The sequence below is a fragment of the Tachypleus tridentatus genome, chromosome 13 (assembly GCF_004210375.1).
Source record: "Tachypleus tridentatus isolate NWPU-2018 chromosome 13, ASM421037v1, whole genome shotgun sequence".
In the NCBI taxonomy this organism is placed as follows: Eukaryota; Metazoa; Arthropoda; class Merostomata; order Xiphosura; family Limulidae; genus Tachypleus; species Tachypleus tridentatus.
The window spans coordinates 204,371,377-204,384,105 of NC_134837.1; the positions used below are offsets into that span (position 1 = coordinate 204,371,377).

General features: G+C 34.5%; 1 protein-coding gene and 1 long non-coding RNA gene across 2 annotated transcripts in view; one reads left to right on the forward strand and one right to left on the reverse strand.

Moving 5' to 3' along the window:
• Nucleotides 1-3,035, forward strand: part of LOC143239692 (uncharacterized) — a 28,975-nt gene extending 25,940 nt beyond the window's left edge. Inside the window, exon 3 of the long non-coding RNA XR_013021312.1 lies at nt 2,745-3,035. This is a non-coding gene — a long non-coding RNA (uncharacterized LOC143239692). The remainder of the gene's footprint in view (nt 1-2,744) is intronic.
• LOC143239685 (pleckstrin homology domain-containing family G member 7-like) overlaps nt 1-12,729 on the reverse strand; it is a 406,704-nt gene that overhangs the window by 149,729 nt on the left and 244,246 nt on the right. The window lies entirely within an intron of this gene.

The window sequence follows — 12,729 nt, forward strand, 5'->3', positions numbered from 1 at the left end:
TTATTTTTATAACATTAGGGCGGTTATCACTCGGACAGTTTTAAGGTTATCTAGATAGTGAGTTTCTGTTTAGGACTATAATTATTAGAAAAAGGATATCTTAATGAGTTTTATGTAGGGCTACAGTTGTCAATACCAGGATGTATTGTTGGTAATGGTTATCGTTTTTTCAAGCTAGATTGTCAAGGTATAGTTTGGTACATAACAGTGAAGACGTACGAACAGGAAAAGTTGTTTGTTATTTTTTATAGATACTGCACCCACGATTTTAGTTAGTACTTCCTTTGGTTTTTAATTGTCCTCTGTATCCATGGGATGATGTTTTCGATTTGTTGTTGGACTGTTCAAATATATTTGAACATATGACCACTGTTTCTCTCTTTACAAGTATGAAGTATAGTTAGCATTTTCATCCATTTTTCATATTATCATATTGTATGAAAGACACAATAAGAAATACTGTTCCTCCATTTTAATTTAAGATTTTTAACGTAAAACGTTTGTATTAAACAGAGTTGGGTCTTAGCGAAAATTTCAAAAATGTCTCACTATCCTGAAATGATTGCAAACGTATGTAACTGTTGAGATATTAAGTGCTGTATATTAAATTAGTGATACGGAGATTAAAATGTTTAATTAGTGATGTGGGGATTAAGAATTTGGATATCATTAAGAACTCGCCTTCGTCACTTTGGAAATTCAACATCGAAATTTTGCATACGTTATCCCTGGTGGCTCAAAAATAAGTATAAGTGTGTATGACGCAATAGCCTGGATTTCTAACCCTCGGATGTTCCCATGTGGAAAAGCGGTAATTTTACGAAATTACAATCCTAAAATCTAGAGTTTGATTTATAGAGGATGACCTAGCAGATTGCCCAATGTGGTTTTACTCTAAAAACAAAATTGTTGACATTTTTGTCTAAACCAAAGTGTTATTATTATTGTTATTGCTCTTACAGGTTTTATTCCTGTTTTCTTGTTGCTATAGTAACGTGTTCTTTATTCCTCTTTTGGGCATATAATTTTAACATTAGATTTGGAAGTGTAGTAAAAGAAAAAATAACTGTTCGTTCCATATCAAATGCTCATAATTATTTATATAAACCAAACAAAGACAATAATAGAGTTCTGGAGTCATGAACGTTGGGTTTTTGTAGTGTTAGTAGATGGTATAGTTTTGTTATTAGAAAGTTTGAGGAAGACATCTTTGGCTTTATAGTGACGTAAACAACCTATTTCTTTACTTTATACACTGGTTTAGAAATCAATAAGTTAATAACAAGAGATAAACGTTGTTTATATAAATAGGTTCCTTATGAAGTTATATACTTTGTCATTAATGAGAATACATTTTCCGACCTGGTAAGATGAAATGTTGTCGTCACTCATACAGTAGGTGGAATGGTTCTTGGCAGTTGCTAGGATACGTAATCTTGAAGACCTTAGATCTAATTCCTGACGTCATGAAGTCGTACAATCTTTGTGTCACAGGATAATTCTACATAGACTACTAATGAAAAACTAAAACTCGGGAATCATCATTATAAGTGTTTACGTAAGTTTTTATCTTTGGGATTTTGTCTAAAGACGCTATCTACAGAAGAAAGCGGCAAATATGTATAGTCTTCTGGTTACAATAGTGTTTGTCTTCAGAAAGAAAATATAACAGAGCTGTTTAACTCTGGTGAAGACAATATAACAAAACAGTGTAACTCTGGTAAAGAGAATACAACACAGCTGTTTAACCCTGCTGAAGAGAATATAACACAGCTATTTAACCCTGCTGAAGAGAATATAACACAGCTATTTAACCCTGCTGAAGAGAATATAATACAGCTGTTTAATCATGGTGAAGAGAATACAACACAGCTGTTTTAATTCTGGTAAAGAGAATACAACACAGCTGTTTACTGTATTGTTAATAATGTCGCTTTAGTGGTTGAATTTAATAGCATCATAGTTCAAAATCACAAACGCTACAGATGTTTTGTTTTTCTTCACTTTCCTCTAAATTTGCTCATTTCGGGTATAAAAATCAGAGGAGGTTCAAATAGCTTTGAATATTAAATCATCTTTTATTCCTCATAGCTCAGTGCTCGTCTATTAAATTCTGGTGTTATATGAAAGACATTGTGGGCAGTGATCTGTGGGTGGCCTGAACTGCTAAGTTTACACACCTCTGGTTTTTAACTCATAAATAGAAATCAAGTTTTTAAAAAAAAGTACTGTTCACGTGATTTTTTGTCCCAGATTTTATAACTTTTGTTTAGTAATGTTTCGTAATCCATGAAAAAAATACATCATACGGCTGACATTCCTTGTAGTAGATTTGTTCGAATCATCTCGACTGATATTAAAATTATGTTACTTCACATAAAACACTATGCGAGAGCTTAATTCTACAGTGGGGATAAAAATACCCGAACTCTTCTGAAGTTTGCAGGTACAATAGTATGAAACATATCGCTATATGTAGAATGTTTAATTAGGTTTCACGTTTTATTGGTGCTATGATATAAAATATCGTAAGTACACATTTAGGCTTTGTAAATATTTAGACATAATTTTCTCTAATTAAGTGCTTTGCTTTTAGTTCCGGATACACGTCACCCATCAAAATGTTTAATATTAAACCATTTTAAAGTGATTGTTGGTTAGTGTTTTTGTTATTTCAAAACTTGGTTGTAGCTGTTCTTGTTTTGGTCTGGTCGATACGTTAACTTCTCCACATTCCGCTAGAGGTCGAGGACTTTAACCTAGCCCTACGGCGACACTGTTGACGTCAACCCATGTGCCTTATCAGCATAACGTCGCAAGCTGCTTCACAGACGATATTTCGTAGACTCTGGTGGTGGTGGATTATTTACTTTCAGTTAACTTCGTGGTTAACTTGCGTCTGTGGGAAAGTTACCCGGTTTTATTAGAGTTGTGTTCCTGACTTGTGTAAAGTAACTAAACTATCTAAGATAACTGACAAGTTTGAAGATTTAGTACTAAAGATATGGTCACTTTCTGCATGAAATAGTGACAAATACTTTATCTCCTTCCTTTGACTCGGTCGTTAAAACAGAGCAATCGTGAGCACACCACAGATGAAGAAAGTCTGAGTGTTATAGTGAGTGAAATATCTGGAACATTTAACGAAAACAATTACATGTAGTTCGCTCTGTACTTAATAATATCTAATAATGTACATAGCTTTTATTCGTTGAATCGTGCACATTAAAAGTACAAATAATCTAGAAATCCATCTACGTGTTCAGTGGACGAAATAAATTGCCCAAAATTAAAGAAGCGTTTCACTTAATACTGAGTGAATATACTGCCCTAAATAAGAGAACCGTTTCGTGTGATTTTTTTTGAATGAACACACTGCCCTAAATTAAGACAAACGTTGTACCAGATATAGTCTGAGTCACCTAATTAGAATGAATCTCCATACATACAAAGTGAAGTTAACTGAAATCAAGGTAGGTCTTAAAACACTCCTATCGAAGGAGTTTAATTGTGAAGCTTTATAAAAGTCATGAAATCGGTTCTAGCTTTGTTATGTTGGAGCATACAACCAGGGTTAAGAATGTATTCTGAATAGTTGCTATCTAATTATTCTGGGTTTTTATAAATCTTCGGTTTCTACTGCATGAAATATGTTGTACAGTTTTAATCATTACTGATATAAAATTATACGAATTATATATAAGTAACAATATATGTAATTATATAGATATTTAATTCTACCAAGTGCAACAGATAATATAGCATGATATAACAATTGTGTAGCATGTTTCAACAGCAGTTTGATGCAGCTGAATGTCCCTGTATAAGAAGTGACGTCGCATATGTTAGGTTTTGGTGAGGCTGTCACACACAAACCTCGTTTCGTATTCCGACAGTAGCGGTTTATTAGGATAGATCGTGACTCGCTGTTATGTTTACTAATTTATAGAACTATGGAAACAATACTTCACTAGAGTAATGTGTTTCACCACGAAACATTAAGTTACTGTTTAAATAATAAAGGTTTTTGTATAATAGTATTTTGCCCGATTTAATAACAGTGTATGACATAAAAGGATATTTCCACCAGATGGACAACAAACTACAGGGTGGTCCGTAAGTCCCTACCCATCCATATATGTTATGTATCCAGTGTATTTGTGTGCTGTCCCTCATTCTCGCTGCATAGTATTATGCGACGCCATGTTCTATGAGACATTTTCCTCAAAATAGCAGGGATTATTGTTTCAAATGCCGCGGTAACAGCTGCCTTCAACTCATCATTAGTATTATAACGTTGTTTAGACACAATGTCCTTTATGTATCCCGAAAGAGAGTTATCACATGTTGTCAAGTCCGGACTTCTTGCGGGCAATTTCATGTGTGCAGAGGATGTTACAGAACCACAACCTATCCATTTGTCTCAAGAGTGTCATTAAGATAATCTCGCACAGTGAGAGCATAATGAGCCGGAGCTCCATCTTGTTGAAACCAAACCTCCTCTCTGATTCCAAGTTCATAGAGTTTTGGTATAAACCATTGTTGTAACATGTTTAGATATGAGGTATGGTTTACTGGCCCGTTAAAGAGGTATGGTCCAATAACATGAGGTGCATTAAGTGCTGCTCACATCATGACATGCAGAGTGTTGTATTCAATTTCTTCATAATAATGAAGATTCTCTTTTGCCCAGAAGTAAACATTTCGTGCTCAACTCAAACGGTAAATTGCACGCTTGCTGTAAACATCACCTTTTCTCGAGAAGGGATCGTATTGAAGATTCGCAGTAACTTATCACACGTTAGTTTCCTATTTTCTCTATCAGCATCACTTAATTCATTCACAAATGTGGGTCGCCATGCTTTAACTCCCATGTCCTTTTCATAAAGGCCTGCATGATTGCTTACGGGATACCAAGTTCAGCTGATCTTTTCCTTGCCGACTTTAATGATGAGTTAATTACTGACTCTTCCACACCAGCACATGACTCTCTACGTTTAACTGGTCTTTCTGAATGAGGTACATCCTTAATATTGCCAGTTTTAAACAATTTGCTCTCCCAATTTGACATCGTTTATCGTGTTGGTGGATCCTTATTGAATCTTTCTTTAAATTTGACAATTATTGTATCCAGGGTGTCACCAGTATTCTTGTGCTCATGTACCCACGTACTTGTCACAATACGCTCTTCAAGCGTAAATGGGCTTACATCGGCCATATTTCTCTGAAAAAAAGAAACAAATTTATAATACATGCGTAATTGAGTATAATATAATAACATATGGATGGGTAGGGACTTACGGGCCACCCGGTAGAATAAAAACGTGTCAGTTTGATCGGAAAATATTTCTATTTGTTTGTTCAATTCGTGCAAAGCTACTCTGCATTAGCTGTCCCTAATTAAGAATTGGTAGATTACAATGGTGGCAGATAATCAACATCAACCATCGCTAACTCTTTGGCTACTGATTACTAACGAAAGGTTGGATTGACCATCACATTATAACTCTCCGAAAGCTGAAATGGCCACAGTACTTAGTGACGGGATTCGAACTTGCAATCTGTAGAAAGTGAGGAAATCACTACACCATGCCAGGGCTACTGGACAGATTTTATGGTTTTATTTTTGATATTCAGAATATAAACAGAACCTTATATGCATAGCGAATAAACGTTGAGGTTTAATATTCGGGTTTAGCCACCCCTGATTTGTGATCAGCTGCATCCATTGCCTACACAAGTATCTTTAACTGACTAAAAGGTTTGACTTCAACTTTTTTATCTTACGTAAATAGTTTATCACTTTCTGAATAAGTTAATACTTAACAGAAATTTTCTAAAGGATTAGATGGCAGTTCTAATACTTGAAGTCTATATAACAGTTCTAATAACTGAATCCAATTTAACAATTCTGATAACTGAAAATCTCCTAACAGTTGTAATAACTGAAGACCTTTTAACAGTTCTAATAACTGATGTTTTTAACAGTTGTAATAATTGAAAACTTTTTAAAAAGTTTAATAACTGTGAATCCTATTTAACAGTTCTAATAACTGAAGCCTATTCAATCGTCTAGCTATTAAATTAATTTTAGTCCATTATTATAGGTGGTTAATTATTTTGCTATGAATATTATCGAGGGCTCACGATCATATAAATAATGCATTATTTACAATTATCTGGGTCTTCAATAACGATATAGAAAATATTTTAGTTGGCTTTGAAACGATTTGTAAACTGTTGATCAGAACAATAAATTAAGTTTGTGTTTTTTTTACCCATTAGAGATAGAAAGCAAACATAAGTGTTATTGATTAAAAGTCAAGGTCATGGGGACACATGAGGTTATGTTTTTGTTTGTCGAGCAAAGCCACATTAGGTTATCTGCTATATCCACCGGGGGGTGGATTGAACCCCTGATTTTAGCGTAAAATGTATTGAATCATTATAAATTAATAACCAAGTGAGGTTAAAGAAAATAGTGTTATAGATGTCTCCATGAGATGGCGCCTTGAAAGTTTCTTGCACAGATATATGTAAAGTGTTCTAATAACGGATCTCTGAGTTAACCAGGCCGGTATTTCTTTAGCTCTTTACCGTTGTGTTTTTGAAACCCGAAAGAACAAGACGAGATACGGTGATTTTTCTTTTTGGTAGATGAAATAATTTTTACCAAACTTAGTCGGAGGAGATGGTGCTATTCTAATATAATATTTGAAGAGTTTCTGTCGAAGCCACAAATAATCTGCAACTGTTAGGTTAACCAGCTGATTTTCTGTCAAGACTACACGTATCTCGGAGGACAGATTTACAAGTGTAAGGTACAATGTGTTATCAACGTAAAAGAGGTTAGAGTAGAATTTACACTCGTGGTAATCAGATAAATACCAAAGGACCGAAGAGAAGCCTGTTCTACCCATAGACCGGACGTGTTCACAGTGCCATTGGAAGATGTGTACAGATATGATTAAAGTGGTGAGAGAGAAAAACCCATTACAACCACTATGTTCATAGTAAAACCCATTACAACCACTATGTTCATAGTAAAACCCATTACAACCACTATGTTCATAGTAAAACCCATTACAACCACTATGTTCATAGTAAAACCCATTACAACCACTATGTTCATAGTAAAACCCATTACAACCACTATGCTCATAGTAAAACCCATTACAACCACTATGCTCATAGTAAAACCCATTACAACCACTATGCTCATAGTAAAACCCATTACAACCACTATGCTCATAGTAAAACCCATTACAACCACTATGTTCTTAGGAAAACCCATTACAATCACTATGTCCGTAGTTAAAAATCATTACAACCACTATGTCCGTAGTTAAAAATCATTACAACCACTATGTCCGTAGTTAAAACCATTACAACTACTATGCCCATGGTAAAAATCACCGGAAACAATTTATATTGGTCAGTCTATTTCAATCCGGATTTCTCTCTTTCGGATTTAAGTTCGTTTGTAGTTAAGCTACACAACGGGCTCTCCGTGACGTAATGGATGGCTCATTATAAGCCAACAGATTTGCATTTGGGCCACTGGAGGCGCTGCACGAACTTGACTTTGTTACTAAAAATTAGACATTTGGTTCTGTTGACTCACCTCTTGATCACTAATAAAAAGAAAGTTTGTAAATATTGTAACATTAATTATTCATTTTCTTAGTTCAGTAATGTAAACAGAATATGTTTCGTATTGCAGTTATTTACTGCGGTTTTCGTCACTTGATGCTCCATACTGACTCAGCGGTCAGTATGAAGATGATAACTCAATTATCGGGTTTCAATACCTGTGGTAAGCTCAACAGAGATACTTTATACTTAACTATAAGCAATCAAAGCTATATCAAACATTACACTAGTCTTGGCTCTGGCTACCAAATTTATATCGAATATTTAATTTGTAAAACCTTTTTACACAAAAACACTAACACCAGTAAACCTTTGTACAAAACACCAATAAGCCTTTGTTACAAGACACCGTGTAACAACTGGTAAATTTTTGTTACAAGACACCGTGTAACAACTGGTAAATCTTTGTTACAAGACACCGTGTAACAACTGGTAAATTTTTGTTACAAGACACCGTCTAACAACTGGTAAATCTTTGTTACAAGACACCGTGTAACAACTGGTAAATCTTTGTTACAAGACACCGTCTAACAACTGGTAAATCTTTGTTACAAGACACCGTGTAACAACTGGTAAATCTTTGTTACAAGACACCGTGTAACAACTGGTAAATCTTTGTTACAAGACACCGTCTTCAAGAATTAAGGTAAAAGTATAGAAAAGATAAAAAAAATAGAAAGTTGAACTTGAAGACAAAAGTTCTCCAGGAGTTCATAAAACTGTTCTGAAAGAAATCAACCACTAATACGAGATGTAATTAATCAGAGACTGTAATAAATTTGCATCTAAGACACGTGCTGGGTTTCCCAGGGGAAAGGGGGCCAGGAGAAGGAGAATACAGGTGATTTTTTTACTTTTATGAAAGATACATTCATAAAAATAGAAATATAAATTTCTTTCACATATTATAAACATAGATAACTAGGCATCATTAAGTTTTAAATTCCACAAATTATAGAAACCGATTAAATTTTAATAACGAAACGAGGAATAACCCGCTGTTCCATAAAGCGAAATTGAGATACAAAATACAGAGAAAGATGTTTTTATAGTTCAATTTGAGACGTTTATAATTACGTACTCTAACTAAAGATATATTATGTAAATACGTATACTCTGGAATATTTAATATCCTACTAGTATCAGATAACATTTGATATACTACTAGTATCAGATAACATTTGATACACTACCAGTATCAGATGTTTGATATCCTACTAGTATGAGAAAATATTTGATATCCTACTTTTATCATTAAATACTTGATATCCTACTAGTATCAGATAACATCTGATATCCTACTTGCATCAAATAATATTTGATATCTTACTGGAATCAGAAAATACTTGATATCCTACTAGTATCAGATAATATTTGATATCCTATTTGCATTAAGTAATATTTGATATCCTACTGGAATCAGAAAAACTTGATATCCTACTAGTATCAGATAATATTTGATACCCTACTTGCATCAAGTAATATTTGATATCCTACTGGAATCAGAAAATACTTGATACCTACTAGTATCAGATAATATTTGATATCCTACTTGCATCAAGTAATATTTGATATCCTACTGGAATCAGAAAATACTTGATATCCTACTAGTATCAGATAATACTTGATATCCAACTAGAATCAGATAATACTTGATATTCAACTAGAATCAGATAATACTTGATATCCAACTAGAACCAGATAATACTTGATATCCAACAAGAATCAGATAATATTTCATTTCCTACTAGTATAAGAAAATATTTGAAAATTTACAAAATAAAGTTTATCATTGATAATGATCCTAGTTGGTTTATTCCAAAGTGGATAAATTATTTTAGGTTTACACTGTTATAAATAGTTTTTTTTAGACATTTTTGATGGAGTTGAATGTGCAATAATTTTCAGGCTACCAGGAAGTAAAAACTCGACCATAATCTAAGATTCCATACAAAAGCTTCTCAGTGGCACAGCGGCATATATGTGGACTCACACTGCTAGAAACCGGGTTTCGATACCCGTAGTGGGCAGAGCACCGATAGCCCATTGTCTAGCTTTGTGCTTAATTCCAAACAATCAATGAAACAATTAACCCGTACAAAATACCATAGTAGCCACAAGTGTTGCGCAATACAAGATATGGTTCCTCAGCTCTTTAAAACCATTTTCTGCATGGTTTTGTCATGATTCGACGATAAAATACTTGAGGAAGGCTCTACGAAGCTTACTTGTCACTGGAACGTAGCTAAGCGCAGTACCTACCTGAGCATTAACACTTCTAGTATTTTGTGCAACAAGGCGTTGTCTGGCTAGTCCTCTGAATGCTACAATTGCATGGTTGAATACTAATGATAAGTGAGTTATTTTGGCAGCAGACTGAGGCTCTTTGACGCTGACAGTTAACATATCAAGTCTTTTATTGAGTACCTTTTAACAACTTCATAGGAAACTGCCACTCTATATATACCTCTTCTAATCTCACAAATCAAGTTTTATTTACTCGCAGAATGAATGTTAAGAAATTTTACGTGTTAAGTTTTGGAATGGGGCTTTACTTGACGTAGTGATATTGGATTTTATTTAGAATTCTCGAAAGTTATGTTTTAACCGCTGTTTTGTCAAAGCTATATACCGTAAAATAAATATGAAACCTAATCATATCAGTCGATTTACTGAATTGTACTGGTTTCATCAGTAACCTTTAACAAGGGCAAATCGAAAAAATAAGGCAAGTTTTCATACAGTTTATGTTACATGTTTTTGATTACTGAAGCATTAGTCTTAAGTCTGTGTAGAAATACAATAATATTTAGCGTTGATATTACTAATTTAATCTTGTGAATTATTAAGACAGACAAACTGTTCAAATTAGTAAACGATAAATAATAGTATTAATTTATCACTTGATAATCTGTCACTTCTCTCTGAATTAAACTGGTTTCAGGTACTTATAGCCATCATTTACATACATTATTTTAAATATACTGCTTTTACTGAATAATCCACAAGAATGGATTAGTTGAATATCTCTACACTTGTAGGACTACTGGTTGAGAAAAGGACACGTCTTGAATGCTGGACTGTCAATGATATCAAATATATTCACTAACACGCATAAAGGAAAGTGCTACTGAAAACTCGCGCATGCGCATCTTATTCTTTAACATGTCTCAAATTAGATCAGACTGCTGTTGAAGTTTAGGACTTTGTGTTTGAAAAATCATTTCCTAGCCAAGAATAGATGCGGGTGATTCTACTGGAGACACGAGTTGACTCGGGGCTGGCGCACAGGGAAGAATGAATATAGGAAAGTGGGTACTGTTATACACATACGTAATAAACACGAAAATCGTGAAGTTCATATTAGAAACAGTTCGAAATGAGAAGCTAAATTCTAATCATCTGGGCCCAAAATTTGTAAAAAACAAAAAGAAACGGGGAAAGTATTTTTAAAAACTTCTATCATTACCAGCAATAAACTATAACAAACATTCATTAAGCCAGACAGTCAATAACTATTGTGGCGGAAGTTATTCCACGTTGTACTAAACTAAGTTAAGGTTTGATTTTACAGGAATTTTGTTGGGATTGTTTAAGCATCACAGGTGTTCTGAGATTGGCAGCTCTAGAAAGTGAGATAGCCAATTACAGGTCTTGAATAATTATATTTCTCCTCTACCCTACCTCCTAAGATGACATAGCAGCAAGCTTAAGGGCTTACGAACGTGTGGTGAATTGTTTGTTCTTGTTTTTGGAATTTCGCAGAAAGCTACTCGAGAGCTATCTGTGCTAGCCGTCCCTAATTTAGCAGTGTAAGACTAGAGGGAAGGCAGCTAGTCATCACCACCCACCGTGAACTCTTGGGCTACTCTTTTACCAACGAATAGTGGGATTGACCGTCACATTATAACGCCCTCACGGCTGGGAGGGCGAGCATGTTTGCGCGACGCGGGCGCGAACCCGCGACCCTCGGATTACGAGTCGCACGCCTTGGCCATTCCAGGCCAAGTGTGGTGAACCACAGACGGACTCGTCTTTCTGGACTTTTTATTGAGGTTGTTTGACGAACATAAAAGAATTTACTTTAGTTTGAGGTGCAACAGGGTTTAAATGAAACGTACAGTAAAATAAAAGAAAGGTTTAGTACTAATGTTATATTCCTGAAAGCTATGTTTATTTCATTCTTTTGACGCTAGAGGTAGTTTCAACGTCACGTAGGAAATGATATAAAACTATCAGAATTTACCGCATGCGAACTTTGAATTCAAGTTGCTTTTAACTGTGGTTACTCCTAAATATAGAAAATCTTGTGGTTCAACGGTAAGTTTAGAGACTTATAACTCTGAAGTTTGGGTTTCGATGTTTATAGTAGGAACAACACAACTGTAATTTCATTTTCTAGAGACAATAAAGTTATATTTTCAGCGTCTGAATAATACTTATTAGTGGTTCGAATTGAATTTTTTTTTTTTTAACAAGAAATAAAACCTGTTTAATAGTAAGACAAACCATGTCTTGACCTAATGATGTTGTGACCATTAAGATCTAGACATTGGAAAATTTTCGAGTTGCTGAGAAATATAAAAAAGTTTTCTATGTCAGAAACTTCTAACCGTAAAGTGTGATTACAGTGTCATTACAGTGAACTGTTGTTGTGTTTACATCAAACCTAATTTCAAGAATCAAAGTATTTCAGTTTTATAGGAAAGTTTTTTAATTTGTTTTATTAAAGAGCAACCTTTGTGTGTGGCTCGTCATGGCCAGGTGGTTAAGGCACTCGACTCGTAATTCGCGGGTTCGAATTTCCGTCACACCAAACACGCTTGTCCTTTCAACTGCGGGAGTGTTATAATGTGACAGTCAATTCCATTATTCGTTGGCAAAAGAGTAGCCAATAAGTTGGTGATGGGTGGTGATGACTAGCTGCCTTCCTTCTAGTCTTACATTGCTAAATTAGGGACGGCTAGCGCAGTAAACTGTCGTGTTTCTTTGCGCGAAATTCAGAACAAACGAAACCTCTTGGTCCATGACCTTCAAATAGTCCTTGCATTTCAAAGTAATATAAAATAATTATTT